We start from the raw sequence: 18,465 nt of genomic DNA on the forward strand, positions 1-18,465 counted from the left end.
TTATAATATTTTCATATATTTATAAATGTCTAAAATTTGTTAATGATATGTGTGCACCTGAAATGAAAATAACATAAACAATTGCTGTTGATATCATATTGAGCCCCAAACAATTATATAAATATTTTGATAACAATGTGACCGGAAATAAAAACTAATGTTTTCATCTAATTAACAATGAAGCGAAATTATAAACTTTGATAAGGAAATATTAACACTGCTTTTATATATTTGTCATAATGTTATCGTTGCATAAGTAATTTGTTATTTTGAAGTGAAGGATATGAAGATGTTTGTTCTTAATGTGTTTTATGTTTGCATTGGATATATGTGTGTGTATCTTACTGAAAGCTATGAAAAGTGTCCAAAAGTTGCCATTAAGTGCAACTATGTTTATAATAACAAAGTGACATGTAGAAATCTGCATTATATTCCAATCATAAAAGGATTTGTTTTGACTCTGGAACTAAGATGTTGTTATTTACCGCATATTACGAGACAGACCTTTCAAAACATTTCATCAAACAAAATCATTCACTTGGCATTTAAGAAATATAATTCTGTACAGACAATAACAACTGATGCGTTTAAAGATCTGAAATATTTGCAAATATTAGAAATTTCATGGGAAAAACAATTTGATGTTTTACATTTCAAATCATCATTGAAAAGTTTAAACGTATCACTATTGAAAGAATTGTATTTTGAACGTAACAATTGGAACTCACTACGGGAGAGTTTGTTTGCCAACTTAGCCGGATTTAAATTGTCAATTATGTCATTAAGTGAAAATAATTTTGAAATATTTAATGCCTCCATATTTACACCCATATCTGGATTGAGGACGTTCGTTTGCAGAAAATGCTCTATTACAGATGTAAATGCTAACGGGTTGAAGACAGTGAAAGCAATTGACTTGACTAGTAATAATATTATTAAAATACCAAATTTTTGTGATGCAACAGAAAAGCATAGTCTCGCACCAGTGTTGAAAGATTTGACACTTTCAGAAAATGCAATTAGATTCATATTACCAATTTCATTTAAATGCTTACAAAGTCTCGAAACTTTATTTCTCGATGGTAACATAATGACAGAGTTGACGACAAATGGATTTTCTATGTTGTCAAGTCTGATTAGATTATCTATTAACTATATTCCACGACTTAAAAAAATTCGAATGAAGGCTTTTAATAATACGTCGCTTCGCATTTTACAATTTAGACAAAATGGTTTTCGATTCGATAACGAAAATTCATACCATTTCCGGGATCTGTTTATTAACACAACAAACTTGCGAAAACTGGATTTAAGTAAAAATTACTTGCCTCATAAAAAACAGCATTTACTGCGGATTCTTTCCCCGTTGAAAAAGTTGCACCAATTACATATGGAAACTACTGGACTAGCAGAAATTCCAGAAGGACTATTACAAAACATGCCTTTTTTACAAGAATTAATTCTAATTGGCAACAAAATAGCTCGATGGAATCCATCAACATTTGCAAATATGACCAGTTTACGAAACTTGCATTTGGATGGAAATTTAATTAACATTATAAACAAAACATCATTTCCAACAATGTTGTTAAATAAAATCGAAGTATTTGAAATTTCAAACAATCCGTTTTGGTGTACATGTGATCAAAGATGGTTTTTGGACACGTTGCGGTCAACCAATATTACGAAAAAGATACGTAACTGGCCTAAATTTTACTCTTGTGCATATCCTAAGAATTTAAAGAACTCGTTACTTGATAGTTATAGACCAACGGAGGCAGAATGCGGAATCAATTATTTTACATCCATTATTATAATATCTGTTTGCTCAGTTTTAATGTTTGTATTTTTCTTAGCGCTAATATTGTATAGATGTCACATCAACTTGAAAAATTTGCTTTATTTTGCCCGTGTTCATCACCGTATTAAAAACGGTTATTTAAAACTATCGTCCTGCGACGATTTCGAATTTGACGCTTTTGTCGTTTATTGTGAATCTGATCGACAGTGGGTACATAATGAATTGATAAAAAGATTGGAAGATAATGAACTGAAAATTTGTATCCACCATCGAGATTTCCAAATTGGAGAACCAATTATAAATAATATTGAGAAATTCATGAACAAAAGTTGGAAAATTATCGTTGTTATGTCCAATGATTTTGCAAAAAGTGAATGGTGTCTATGGGAAGTGAACTTAGCCCTAGAGCGAAGACGTCGCCAAGGCAAGGATGCGTTAGTTTTAATAATGTATCGTCACATTGACTCTAATCACATGACAAGTGAACTAAGAACTCTTCTAAACACAACTCCACATTTAATATTTACAGAGGGTTTCGGTGAACATATGTTCTGGAACGCTGTCGTAAACGGTATTAATAAGTCTTTGATGTTACCACCAACGGCCATTTTATGAAATAGCTAAAAGTGTTATTTGAATATTAATATTTCAAATCGACTATTGTATGTTTTATATCAATTTTAGTTAACACTTTCTGCTTTTTATTTTTATTATAGCTTTACATAATGAATTTTTTGTGATTTTTGCGTTGTTAATATTAATATATATATATATAGTATTATAATTATTTAAAGTTGTTTAAATGTTCAGTGCTAAATTTTCAACTGGAAAAAATATCTATGCGTCGAAAATATGTATGAGTATCTTTGATGAGTTTATTTTCCCAAGATCGTGGTTAACGTGACGTCACGATACTGAAATCCGTGGTCTTTTTTCAACTTTATATCTGTCTTACCTCATGTCTGTAATACTATACTATCTGTGGTTGTATTTGTCAAAGCGTTACAATCGACATGGACACAGAACCAACAAAGAAAAAAGAAAAAGATACAAACTTCAGATCGTAGAATAATCAAAATATTTGTTTTACCGTTTTACCGTCAATGCCGCCGAAACCTTTTTTAACGCACCTCTCTTTCTCTAGAAAAAATGTTTTTGCTTTAATAAAAAGTAGAATCACAAAAATATTGAACTCTTAGGAAAATAGAAAAAGAAAAGTTCCTAATCAATTGGCAACATTAAAAGCTCAAACACATCAAACGAACGGGTAACAACTGGTATATTCATGATGTGGAACAGGCATTTTCTTTTGTAGAAACTTGGAATTAAACTGATTAAAAAGCTACATGTAACTTAACTTCGCACTTTTATGAAAGCTGCATTAAATTCCATCATATTGACAAACGATCTGTGGACAACACAAATGTCAAAAAGAAGGTTACAACAGTCAGCAGTGTGTTATAATCTTAATCACTATAAACACAAACACATATGTAACAAAGAAGTACAAAAAGGCATATAGACCAATTATTTAGCGAACATTAAAGACAAGAGTACACGAATTTACCATAGTACAATAACACAATAACGGAATGTATAAGTACAGAGCCACGTCATATATGTATCAAAGAAAGTTGGTTTTTTTTTGGATAATTTGTTCTAACATTTCTATTTCGTTAACTATATCAACAAATTCAATGAATTGAAAAATGAAAAAAAATGGATTAAAAAGCTAAAAAGGTGAGAGAATGTAAACTCATGTTAACCTAATAATGCAACACGCATCTACTAAATGCGACTATGATATTTGTATTGAGTCTTTCACACAAATATTTCCTTAATGACCCTTTGATCATTTGACGTCCACCAATAGGAGAACTGGATATGTTACCATACGCTGGCACTTCATTCATTTGTATACAGAGATAATGCAAAACCACAAAATTAAATATGCAGATAAATGAAATTTTTCAACAATCCACGAAAATTGATACCAACGAAAATAATGAATCCACAGTATTCATAAAGTAAAATCACAAAATTACTGAACTCCCAGGAAATTCAAAACGGAAAGTCCCTAATCAAATGGCAAACTCAAAAGCGAAAACACATCAGTCGAATGGATTACAATTTTGACTTTGTACACGTATTTTCCTATGTAGAAAATGGTGGTTTGAACAAAGTATTATAGCTAGCTAAACGTCTCACTTGTATAAAACAAAGTATTATAGCTAGCTAAACGTCTCACTTGTATAACAGTCGAATCACATTGCATTACATTGACAACGATGCATGAACAAAGCAAACAGATATAATAGGTAAAAATGTCAATAAAACAGCAGACAACAATATCTATAATCCTCATCACTAAACAAATAAACATCATACAAACGTGTAACAAGAAAGCACAAAATGGCTTACAGAACAAGCATATTACTAAAAATTAAAGACAAGAGTACACAAATTTAATATAGTATGATAACATAATAAAGGGATGTATATGTGCAGAGCAACGTTATTTAAATACCGAAGAATCATAAAAAAGCATATATATGGAAAGCCGGAACTGTCTTATAGTGTAAATATTTAATGTGTTTTGTCTCTTTGCATTTACGCCATGTCATTTCTTCCTAATTTTATGTGCAGGAGCCTTTATTTTCTGACACTGCACCTGTGTTATGAATTCATTGTTAGGTCAAAAAATCGTATGATATGTAATTGATAAACTTTTTTGTTTGCAATAGGCATTACATTATGCTGTAACTGCTATATATTATGTGCATACCTCTAAGCTTTATGATCAACCACCTTTACATTCTTTCACATTTTCTCTATGTTGTGTCTATTCTTCCTATAAGAAAGTCCGGTAATAACTGTGTCTTGCACAAATGTGATTGTTATGCCGAATTTTCTAAACGTTTTCTTTTGACACATCTTTGTTCTATGATGTTATAGTCTAACGGCTTTATATTGTGTTGATATATATGTATCTCCAGTGAAAAACATAATACATCGTGGTATAGTTCATATGTGTTTTGCCGAACAATTGCCGAATACATTATGTTCAAACACCTAATACATAATGTGCAAACACTTATAACGTTATGTGCAAACACCCTTTACGCTATGTGCAAATATACAGTCGACTCTCGTTATCTCGAAGTAAGCCGGACCAGAAAATTATTTCGAGATACACGTAGTTCGACTCAAACAAAAACCGGAAGTTTGACAGAACAAGGGACACAACTCTTGCTTGGTTTGGTAAAGCTAAAATAAATCCGGGTGAATATGGGAAGGGGATTTATAATCTGGTATCAGATCGACGTATTTATATGTCATGGTCTTTCATTATTATAATAACATCATTTTTACTTATTCAATTGTTTCAGTTACAATTGTTCCCTACGGCTTGTATCCGAGAGAGTAATTTCCAATCGACAGTTTCGTTATTCAGGTTGTTTATAGTTGACAAAATTTTTATTCTCGGTTACAAAAGATTTTAGAAAATATTGATTTCTCTTCATTTTGTTTTATCTCACTCTTTCTTTTCGAAAGAAAATACAACAAGATTAAAGACGCCGATGGAGTATGTTTGAGCTGATCATCAACGGAAGTCATAATCCTTACTTTATACACACCAAAGCTTATTAGTGTAAATTACAATTAATTGTTTTGTAAACAATTTGAATACTTTTTCATGAACATTAACAATGTAGGACTTATCATTTATAAAAATTCTATAAAAGATAGTCTTAGGTAAACACTCGTGGAAATAGCAAGTCATATTTCAATACAGTGGTATGTGACTGGAAATTTAATTACACGTGTATTGTCAGATTAACTCTTCAATCCATTTAAATGCCGGAGGTCATGTTTTGATATACGGTGTATTAGTTCGAGATAAATAATAAAGTTTGAATGCTTTTGATAACCTAGGGATCGTACATTTAGTTCGACTCAACCAAAATTTCGACTCATCCAATTTCGACTCATCAGGAGTCGAATTACATATATTTATATGGTACAAAGTTCGGGACCACGTGAAAACTTCGACTCATCCGAAATTTCGAGTCAACCGAGTTCGAGGCAATATTTAACGGAAGCTGTCAAAACAAGTTGAATGTATATTTTAGAATGATGACATATTGATCCAAAAGATTTACTAATTCGTGGCCACGATTAACATGTCCATGGTCACGACTTACCTGTCCGTGGCTTCATGAAACCAAATTTAGATATTTGTATAGAGATGTATATATGCGAGTTTTGGCAGGAATGGCTATGTTGACGTATGTGTGTTCGGTATATATATACAACTCGTCTAAACATCAACCAAACAATGTTAGATCTGTAAATTTGCGAAAGCAAATTTTCTGTTTTTCACTCGCCGGGATTCGAACCCATGCTAAAAAGATATCGTGACACCAAATCGCCTGCACCGTAACCAGCGCGCTTGACCACACGACCACCTGGGCCGGTTACAGTGCAGGCGATTTGGTGTCACGATATCCCAGTAACAAGGGTCCGAATCCTGGCGAGGGACAACAAAAAAATTGCAAAAGCAATTTTACAGATCTAACATTGTTGACTTGATGTTTAGACGAGTTGTATATATATGATGTACATATCCATGTATCACCATCACTGCTGGTGATCCGATGGATTAATCTGTTGTAGAGTTGTCACTGGTTTAGACGTACTTATAAATATAATTATTTTCTGTGACTGTATCTTGCTATAATTTGTAGGATCCTTTACTATAGATAATTGAGCAGATCTGAAACAATAATAAATCCATGCCTTATATATTATATACTGTATTACGACGCTAGATTAAAACTGACGAGGAAAGGTAACACCCGGCCACCGAAAGCTTTATTATTGTGAAGCCAATGTGGTCGTGTGGTCTAGCGCACCGGATAGAGTGCAGGCAATTTGATGTCACGATATCTCAGTAGTATAGGTTCGAATCCCGGCGAGGGAAGAACAAAAACTTTGCGAAAACAAATTTACAGATCTAACATTGTTGGTTTGATGTTTAGACAAGTTGTATATATATATTAATATATTGATCATCTCCAGGCAACATCTTTCTAACTCGTGACCAAGACTTTAGAAGTAAGTCGTGGCAACGGACAAGTAAGTGGTGGCCACGGACAAGTAAGTCGTGGCCACGGACAAGTAAGTCGTGGCCACGGACAAGTAATTAGTTGCCACGGACAAGTAAATCGTGGCCACGGACAATAAAGTTGTGACAACGGACAAGTAATTCGTGACCACGACAAGTACGTCGTGGCTACGGACAAGTAATTCGTGGCCACGGACAAATAAGTCATGGCCACGGACAAGTACGTCGTGTCACGGACAAATAAGTCAAGGCCATGGCAAGTAAGTCGTAGCAACTAATTGGTAAGTCGTTGCCTCGAATTAGTAAATCTAGGTCACCGACAAGTAAGTCGTGGCCAATGACAAATAAGTCGTGGCCACGGACAAATAAGTCGTGGTCAAGGACAAGTTATTGGTGGCAACGGAAAAGTAATTAGTGGCCACGGACATGTAAATCTTGACTACGGACAAATAAGACGGCCACGACTTAAGTGGCCCCATACAACATTATTTTACAAATAATTCTGATTTATATCAGATAATTAAATTATTGAATGTATCTTGTATTTATATTTAACCCCTTTTTATGCACCACTTATGGGCATTAAGTTTTCTACATGTGCCTCCGTTCGTTCGTTCGTTTGTCCGTCCGTCCGTTCCTTTTTTTCCCGTCTGTCCCGTTTCAGTTTAAAGTGTTTGATCAAGGTAGTTTTTGGTGAAGTTGAAGTCCAATCAACCTCAAACTTAGTACACATGATCCTTATGCTATGATCTTTATCTAATGTAATGCCCAAAAAAAAAAAGTTTATTTCAATTTCACGGTTCATTGAACATAGAAAATGATAGTGCGAAGTGGACATCGGTGAACTATGGACACATTCTTGTTTATATAATGTTAGTTTTAAGTTACAAATAATCTATCAATGTTTACACGTTTTTTTTAAACAATAACTAATATTGAATATCTATTAGTTGATATTTCATATTTTTATGCTCCTCAGGGGCATTAACAAACAATACATATTGGTTCTGATGAACAAAAAAACAAAACAAACAAAAGTCTTTGACTTAATTATTGTAGCATTACCTGTTCAAAGTATGAAAGCAGATGATGTGATGTATTTTCATGTACTATAATTAACATGTATCGTGCTATTTTAAAACACGATTTTACAAAAATTTACGGGAATATGACCCAATCTCTTTTTCCTAAATCTCTGTTAGTTGTTAAAAAGTTGTAAATTGAAGGGGACGGGCCATCTGACCCCCCCCCCCCCCGAGATCCCCAGGACAGCCACCCGTCTCAACAGGCTTTGTCAGCGACAGAGGATATAGTAAGTTTTATGAACATTATTCAGAATTATATACACGACTGTAATATGCAAAACAAACAAATATAAAATATAAAACATTTTGCAGGATTCCTTAGCTGCTACATGAATTGTGCGAGACGTCATTGCATTTATAGCATCATAGTATTTTCAATAATGATACACAATGTACAGTGCATCATAAACCTATTTGGCTGGCTAAAAATTACTTGTATATATGAATGTAATTGTTTGTTATTATTCAGGTTGCACATTAATATTATAATATTCATTCATTCATTCATTCATTCATAAAGCATTAAACTGGTACCCGTTTCTCGCTAAAACAGCCTACATGGGGTAATAACAAACCATTTTGACACCTGTTATATTTCTAGTTCAAGGTTGAAGTCGGGGGGACAAGGAGAACTTTGAACTAGCGAGTACTTTAATCTCAGATCTGTACTTGGTGAGTATTTTTCGTGGAGACGTACAAGTTCCCGGTCTCGTCCACTCTATGTTTTTGTAAGATATATTTCTATATGTATTCAAGTCATGAGTCAAGTCTTTTTCCACTTATTTTTATATTTTTTGTTTTTATGTTGTACTGTTACACCACTTTTCCATGTTAAGGACAGGGTTTGGCTCCCATAAAATTGTTACAACCCGAGACATGCTGTGTGTACCTGTCCCAAGTCAGGAATCCGTAATTCAGTGGTTGTCGTTTGTTGTTGTGTTACTTATTTGCTTTCAGTTTGGTTCATAAATAAGGCCGCTATTTTTTTTTTAGCTTTGCTCTTTGGCGAAGGCCGTACATTGACCTATCAATTTTAATTTCTGCGTCATTTGGTCTCTTGTAAACGTAATCGGTGTTTGCACATAACATAATTGATGTTGCACATAACGAAATAGATGTTTGGACATTATGTTATATGCATTTGAACATAACGTAACAGGTGTTTGCACATAATGTAATAGATATTTGCACATAACGTAATAGGTGTTTGCACATAATGAAATAGGTTTTATGCATAACGTAATATGTTTTTGCACATAAAGTTATAGGTGTTTGCATAAAATGTATCAGTTGTTTGCACTTAACGTTATAAGTGTTTGTACATAATGTATAAGGTGTTGGGACATAATGTAAAAGTCAATTGCACATAATGTAAAAGGCATTTGCACATAACGTAATGAATGCTAACAGAGAGTATCAATTGTTCGGCAAAACACATGTGAACTATACCATAATGTATTATGTGTTTCACTGGAGATACATATGTATAAACACAACATAAATGCGTAAGACTATAATTTCATGAGGTTTTCATAGAATAAAAATGTATCAAAAGAAAATGTTTAGAACATTCGGCATAACAATCACATTTGTGACAGGACGCAGTAATTACCTGACTTTCTTATAGGAAGAATAGACACAACATAAAAAAAATGTGAAAGAATGTAAAGGTGATTGATCATAAAGCTTAGAGGTATGCACATAATATATAGTACTTACAGCATAATGTAATGCCTATTGCACACAACAAAGGTTATCAATAACATATTATACGATTGTATGACCTAACAATGAATTCATTTGACATAACACAGGGGTGCAGTTTCAGAAAATAGAGGATCCTGCACATATTAACACAAAACACTTTAAATATTTACACTATAAGACAGTTCCGGCGTTCCATACATATAGACAAAGTACACAGCTAAAATGAAAAACAAGAATACGAGAACATTAAAACATTAATGACAGAATGTACATGTACAAGTTTCTTAAGACCAATAAAAACAAAAAAATATGTATATGTGATTCTAATTAGTTGTTACTGATTTAGAAATATTACATGTGGATTGAACTCAGATTTGTTCTGTTAGGAAAGGAGGACGCTATTCCATGTTTCAAGTCTTTTTTTTTAAATAACTACTTTGTTATAACGGAACAATTGACCAGTAATGTGTTCTTCGTTTATTCTATGAATGAGAGATTGTGTATATCAACCCGTCATCAGACAACAAATAACTTAACTGTGTAAGCTATTAACTTGTTTCTTTCCCTTGATTTAAGTTTATTTAGATATGAGTATTCCTTTTTCGCACTCGATTTGACTACTTTTTACAACTGTATTACAATGTATTATCGATGCCATTTTATCACCATTATGACTAACAGAAAGTTAAAGAGACAAACAAAAAAGGAAATTTCCGTACGAATGCCCATCTGTAGCCACTGACAAAGACCCAGATGTGTAGTAAGGCGAATTCAATCAAGCATATAAAATGCGAGGGGATCGATGATTTCGATGACTCTGTTTTCTATAAAGGTTTTAAGTTGCTTCCTTGAAGATATCCAGTGTAAAATAATTTGACTCACGCTCCATAGTACACACTTTTTAACGTTCTGTAAACGTGACATTATATGTGAAGTTAACCGTCTTCCAACTAATGCTGCCGTAAGTTGTGGTATATTCAACTTGAAGTGGTGCCACTCGATTTTTAGCCATGACAAAGTTAGATTCTTCCCCCTTTTACTAAGTACGCACGAGCGCCGTACGCTTCTGCACTTGGATCGGTGAATACATGTAAGGTAGGTTCATCGGTAGTGTCCTTATCTTCAAAGTAACGTCTCGAAAATTCAATCTCTGTGCATTTTTTCAAGTCTTAATCGATATAATGCAACTGTGGTCTAATTTCATCAGTTATCTGTTCGTCCCACCCTAGTTTCTGTGTCCATAAATCCTGCAATAGTATCTTGCCACGCACTGTAACTAGGCTTAGAATTCCAAGAGGGTCGTAGATTTTTGACGATCTTCAGAGTATTTCTCGTTTCGTGATTTGATAATCTGGTAGCATAGACAATGGTTTGAATCCAAAACTAACACGGTCATCCTTGGTGTTCCATCGTAATCATAAAACTTTAATACAGTTATCCCCATCGTTAACGTTTTGAGATGTAGCTAAATCGTTAAGTGCTGTACAATTCGATGCCAATGAGCGTGAGTTGAATCCTCCTTCGGTCATCAGTGCTTTTGACTCTTCATAAAACTTCAATAGTTCAGTTGTGTTGTCGAAGCCTGCAATTATGTTGTCTACGTATAATCCATATAGATGTGTTTCAGATGTGTGACTAGACTGTTCACGTAAATGCTTTAATAAGGTCGCATTCAATATAAAAGGTGAACATGTTGCGCCGAATATGATAGCTTTAGAGCGGTAAGTAATCAACTCTGATGTAGGGTCTGTTGAGTCCTTTAGCCAGAAAAATCTCTTCATATCTCTGTCTTTCTCGTCTAACGTAATTTGAAGAAACGCCTTCTCTATATCGGTGACAACATCATTTCTATTTTCTCTAAATCGCATCAAAAGTGTTGATATGTCATTTAAGATCGGGGGTTCTATGCGCAAACAATCATTCAGACTAGGCGTGTCGTTTGATCGACAACAGCTACAGTCATAAACAATACGGATGGGGGTCGTCGCTGAATTTTTCTTGACTGAATGGGGAGTGACATAATGCGCATGTTTTGTGCTTGTTGTTGGGTTGTCTATGCGTTCAATAAAACCTCTCTTTTCCTGGTCGTTTATAATCTCACCATATTTTCTAAGTAAAAACGGATCGTTGCTGAGTCTTCGTACTACATTTTCTGTTCTTCGTCTAGCTATGTCGATGTTGGACGGAAGTTGTTTATGGTCGTCTTTCCATGGCAGTTTTGCTGTGTATTTACAAATATTGGCTTCGTACGATATATTTGTAGATATGAAGTTTTCCAAATATTCTGCGTTTGATTTCTCCTTATTCTGAGGCGTTATTCCTAATGACTCGATTTTCCATAAGTTTTCTAAATCATCTTCTTTATGTCCAATTAAAATGTTCATCATTGAAGTAGTTCCTTCTGTTGATCTCTGTGTCGAGCCGGATAGAAAATAACCTTTTCCTGACTTTACTGCAGTTGGATCGTTGCCTCGTATTATCTTATCTTCAATGAAATCCCAATAATGGTCAGCGCCTATCAATAAATTTACGGAGAACAGGTCATGTCCTGTAAGCGGGTGTGCCAATTTTAATCCGCGCAAGTATGGTAAGTTAGTTGTCTCGGTAGAATGTATCCGTATTGGTGACGCTATTTCAGGAACAATGAGTATATTTAGCTGTATGCGGCTTCCGTCTTCCGTTAGTACAAATATGTCAGCGGTTTTCAAATGGCGTACTGATTCTTTACCTCCTCCAAATTAAGAAATAGATATGGCTTCTGTTCCTTTTGGTTTAAGTTCTAGTTGCTCCGCTATACTATCTGTAATGAACTAGCGCTGAGTCCCTTCATCGAACAGTATGTTTGCGTCCATACTGACTTGCGCGTTCGAGTGTTCCTTAGCTATCGCGGTCTTGAGAAGTACTTGTGAATATGTGGTACAGTACATTGCAAATGCGGTTTTGGCTATATCTTGCTGTACTGATGAAGCGGGTATATTATCATTATTGTTGTAATTCGGAATACTGTTGCTAGAAAACGAAGACTGACTTGTATTTAAACAAAAACTGGTATGATGTTTTCGTCCACATTGTTTACAAGTTCCTTTAGACTTACTTACAATCTGTAATTCTGTGGTTCCCAAGACAACTAAAACAAGCTTTCGTTGGTTTAAGGATGTCTAGACGGGCTTTTTGGTCAACAATTTTCATACATGTATTAGGGCTATGAGACTCACCGCAATAAATACATGTTTTCCGCTACCTCACTTTTCTGTGGCTTTCTGTTGTTGTTGTTATTTTTTTGCGTCAGTTTTAGCAAGGTATACTGTGCTATGCAATGTTTCATCTGATTCTAGATTAACTCTTTGTTCGGTTTCTAATATACTTATCTCTTTAAATAAGTGTTGTCTGAGTTCATCAAGCGACCACTGTTTTAAACCATGTTCACGGGTAATATTATCCTTAATTCTACTAGGTAATTTGTTGAGCATAATAGGTATAAGTAATGTACCATATGATTCCTGACTTTGACCGAGTGATTCTTATGAGCGTTTCTGACTTGTTATAAAATCTGCGGCATGATTGTACTGTACTATCGGGTGCGGGTAGATCTAACAAAGTCTGCATGTACGTGTGCGGTTTTTTTTTAGTCTGTCCAAATCGCTGGTGTAATTAATCTATTGCTTTACTGTACTTTAAATTTGTAAGTGTAAAACCCGAAACTGTAGTCAAAGCCGTGTTTTAAAGTAGCGATTTTAAATAGTTGAATTTCTGGGCGTCTGATAATGAGGGATTACTATGAATTGCTGTGTCGTAACATTCCCAGACTGCTTGTCAATTAAGAATGTTGCCGTCGAATTTAGAAAGTTCTAACTTTGGTAATTTGTGAAATTGGTTGTTGCTGTTTGACAGATGAGGAGAGTACATGAGTTGCATGAATTGAACGATGCTGTTTGGTTTCTATTGACATCAAAACTCTGAGCTAAAGGGTTAAGTGAACTATCTGTTACTTTGAGTGAATAGCTAGTACGGGCGGTTGGTTCTAGAAATTCACGCATCTTGTGTATTTTCGTCTCTAAAGTTATAGTATACTCATCTGAATCAGAAATCTCCGCTTCAAGTTCCTCTTCCGATAAAATGAGTATTCAAGTCTGACAAATATCTGTGCTTATCAATGATCAAATCCAAAATGGTTGAAAGTTCATCTCTGTCATATTCTTCGTTATATTTCACATCGTCAAATCTCCGCAAAACCTTGTGCAAATGGTGTTTCTATAATAAAACACGTCGTAATTCAGAAGAAAACTGTCATTTTATTTGTTTCTATTAACTTTTAAAATTTGTGTTACTATAATAAACATTACGGTAAGCATATACCGCCTTCTTTAACAAAGAGCTTCGATTCTTGAGAATCTAAATCTGTCAATGGTAATGCTGAGAAAAGTCAAAAAGGACTATTTTCCCGCCAAACTTTCAATGGTTAATATCTCGAAAACAAACTCATCGACCAATATTTTTTTTTTTGGCTCTTTTGGTTATTTTAATACTTCCCTATCAATATATACTAGTGTTATAAAAAGCTTATCATTTTAAAATTGAGAAGCGACCTTCTTTAACTATCTTTTAAGAGCAAATATGAAATACAGACCGTATAAATACAACTCGATCAAATTAGTAAAATAAATTCATAATGGAAATATAATTGATGGATTTAATCAGTAATATGTCGACAATTTGAAAATCGTGTCTAAATTCTTTTTTTATCAAACACCTTTCAGATAACTGTATTAAAAAGTTAAAACTAGTATTTTGACTTCTAAATAATGTCTAAAATAATGTTACATATAGGTAGATTTATCTAATTATAGAACAAGGAACATGGAAGTGAATTTAATTATTAATTATCCGTTTTTAGATGGTGACGTTCCCTTGTCACCATCTTACGGTGTTTATATATCTCAACTTGTACGATTCGCTCGTGCATGTAATAATGTTTTAGATTTTAACGAAAGAAATTTATGTATTACTGAAAAATTATCACACCAGGGTTTTCGATATCACAAACTAGTCAAAACATTTACTAAATTTTATCATCGGTATAAAGACATCATTCGTAAATATAGCTCAACCTGCAGACTTCTAATACGTTCAGGTATTTCACATCCAATTTTTTATGGAAATATTCTTTATAAAGCACGAAGGTGTCAGTATTCACCTCAGAAACTTACAAAACCTTTGAATAGACTTATTAAGAAGGGATATAATTACGATACTGTTGTCAAGTCATTAAAGATTGCATATTTTGGCGTTAATATTGAGTCACTGATAAGGTCTTTGCATCGGAACTAAACACATTTATTCTAAAAACAGTTTTTGGCATGACACGGGTTATGTTCTTCTCATATATGTTATGATGGTATGATACTAAACCCCTAACGGGAAGGATTGTGCCTGATGTTCATATGATGAAATCATAATCTTTCAGTCAGTTTAATTGAAGTCTGGAGCTGGCATGTCAGTTAATTGCTAGTAGTCTGTTGTTATTTATGTATTATTGTCATTTTGTTTATTTTCTTTGGTTATATCTTCCGACATCAGACTCGGACTTCTCTTGAACTGAATTTTAATGTGCGTATTGTTATGCGTTTACCTTTCTACATTGGCTAGAGGTATAGGGGGAGGGTTGAGATCTCACAAACATGTTTAACCCCGACGCATTTTTGCGCCTGTCCCAAGTCAGGAGCCTCTGGCCTTTGTTAGTCTTGTATCATTTTAATTTTAGTTTCTTGTGTACAATTTGGAAATTAGTATGGCGTTCATTATCACTGGACTAGTATATATTTGAATAGGGGCCAGCTGAAGGACGCCTCCGGGTGCGGGAATTTCTCGCTACATTGAAGACCTGTTGGTGACCCTCTGCTGTTGTTTTTTATTTGGTCGGGTTGTTGTCTCTTTGACACATTCCCCATTTCCATTCTCAATTTTATTAAACATTTCCAAAAAAAAAGTTAAATGAACACACATTTAGTGAAATTTTAATTTGCCGATGACAAAATCGAAAGTTGTGGCAATATAAACTATATTCAAATATCTTATAACAAAACTGGTAAGATATCCTTTACTAATACGTTTATTTGAAGGTTTTGTGAGCTTACACGGATCACATCATGATTTCCGCGCTTTAAATACAATGTTACCGTAAAATTAAGGATATGAAATACCGCTTTTAATACGTTTTTTATGTGCACAGATACATTTACTAATTTAATCTTCGTATCTATGAAAGAATTTAATTAAATGTTTAAGTAATTTAATATAATAAAACATCTGACTCAGTTATTGACCAGTTATGCATTGATAACGTTCGTTAAAAGTTTCGACATCTATACACACACAACGACATAACGCACTAGTTGGGATATATAAACAACGTTCAGTGGAGCCAAAGGAACATCGCCTTCTAAGAAAGGGAAAAGTAACAATACAGAATGACGACGCAAACAGTTTCATCAAAAAATAAATCAGACAAAGAAACTCTTAAGACATACCGTAAAGTGTGAGTAACTTAATTTGATATGCAGGCTACACGCTAGTCAATGTCAAACATCTACCGTAAAGTGTGACTAACTTAATTTGATATGCAGGCTACACGCTAGTCAATGTCAAACATCTACCGTAAAGTGTGAGTAACTTAATTTGATATGCACGCTACACACTAGTCAATGTCAAACATCTACCGTAAAGTGTGAGTAACTTAATTTGATATGCAGGCTACACGCTAGTCAATGTCAAACATCTACCGTAAAGTGTGAGTAACTTTATTTAATATGCAGGCTACACACTAGTCAATGTCAAACATCTACCGTAAAGTGTGATTAACTTAATTTGATATGCAGGCTACACGCTAGTCAATGTCAAACATCTACCGTAAAGTGTGATTAACTTAATTTGATATGCAGGCTACACGCTAGTCAATGTCAAACATCTACCGTAAAGTGTGAGTAACTTAATTTGATATGCAGGCTACACGCTAGTCAATGTCAAACATCTACCGTAAAGTGTGAGTAACTTAATTTAATATGCAGGCTACACACTAGTCAATGTCAAACATCTACCGTAAAGTGTGAGTAACTTAATTTGATATGCACGCTACACGCTAGTCGATGTCAAACATCTACCGTACAGTGTGAGTAACTTAATTTGATATGCACGCTACACGCTAGTCAATGTCAAACATCTACCGTAAAGTGTGAGTAACTTAATTTGATATGCACGCTACACACTAGTCGATGTCAAACTTCTTCAATGTAAGTTGAGCACATGGACCAACATGATTATTCAAATCATGGAATAAAGAAATAATTGAAATGTCATGTTACAGAAAGAGTCATGGAATCAACCGATTTACAAAGTATGTACTGCAATTTCATTTTGAATAGGTTTACTTAATGTGGTACCTAAAATCTTCACTAAAATCTATTTGGCTTGTTTAATTTTCAATTATTGTTTGACAAAATGTTTACTTTGTCCATGTAACAAAAATATAAAAAATTAAATAACTTGAACTACACAAATTATCGGAAAATTTTCGATGGACAAATAGCCGTTTGACTTACACCAATTTTGATCATTGAAAAGCAAAATGTTTCCGGAACAACAGAACGTAATTAAAACGTTCTGCTGAATTTTACAGTTATCTCCATGTGATGCTATGTATCAACTTGATCAATTATTGCATTACATACCACGAAAAGGTTTATGTTTATTCATAATGATTACATGTGTACTTCTACTCATTAATTATAGCTGCACAATATGAGCCAAAATTAGAAATGTATACATTCCCCATTTCCATTCTCAATTTTATATATTTCAAAATGTTCAAACTACCACAAAAAGGAAGCCATAAACATTCTTACATAGCACATGAAACACCGTCATAACGTTTTGCTAACCATTCCGATCATAGTAAACTTTAAAAAAATATTTTTCACAAAGAAGTATTATTGTATAAGTGTGTTATAGTATTGCACATATTTATTTGTGTCAATTTTTAAAGAATAACAAAAATTTGATGCCAGATATTTTTTTGGCGTTGATCTTTTAACACAACGTCACAGAAAAAACTCTATGAATAAAGCTATTTCAATTTTCAAAGTTTGTCACATTACATTTAGCTATAGTCGAAAAGTCAATATTTTCTTTACTCTTCATAGGGATTTTTTTTAAATAACGAAACACTTAATCTCTTTGGTTTTTTCAATATGTGTTTGCATAGTTGTTTACTCGTATTGATGTTTATGTATATAAGTGGGGTGAAAGATACCAGAGGGACAATCAAACTCATGGATTGAAAAAAACTGACAACGCCATGGCTAAAAAAGAAAAAAAAACAAACAGACAAATAATACCGTATATCTGGTTATTTTCGCAGGGTATACATTTTCGCTTATTTTCGCAGATAGAATGAAATCGCCGAAATAAATTCCGCCAATTTAAAAGGACACATGCAAAGGTATTGATTAAAGTTTTGAATCTGCCAAAATAATAACCGCCAAAATTTTTCCGTATACCTTTTTCAATGAAAATAGCGAAATTTTGCACCCGCGAAAATAACCCGTTATACGGTAGTACACAACACACAACATAGAAACATAAGAACTTAGCCACATGAACCCCACCAAAAACTGGGGACGATCTCAAATGCTCCAGAAAGGTATATAATATATATATATATATATTATTTTATATTTTGAGTTATTCAG

General features: G+C 33.8%; 1 long non-coding RNA gene across 1 annotated transcript in view; it reads left to right on the plus strand.

The window, feature by feature from the left end:
* Window positions 1-18,465, plus strand: part of LOC143075473 (uncharacterized) — a 425,173-nt gene that overhangs the window by 324,469 nt on the left and 82,239 nt on the right. The gene's annotated exons all lie outside the window — the stretch shown is intronic.

This window comes from Mytilus galloprovincialis, chromosome 5 (genome assembly GCF_965363235.1).
Source record: "Mytilus galloprovincialis chromosome 5, xbMytGall1.hap1.1, whole genome shotgun sequence".
In the NCBI taxonomy this organism is placed as follows: Eukaryota; Metazoa; Mollusca; class Bivalvia; order Mytilida; family Mytilidae; genus Mytilus; species Mytilus galloprovincialis.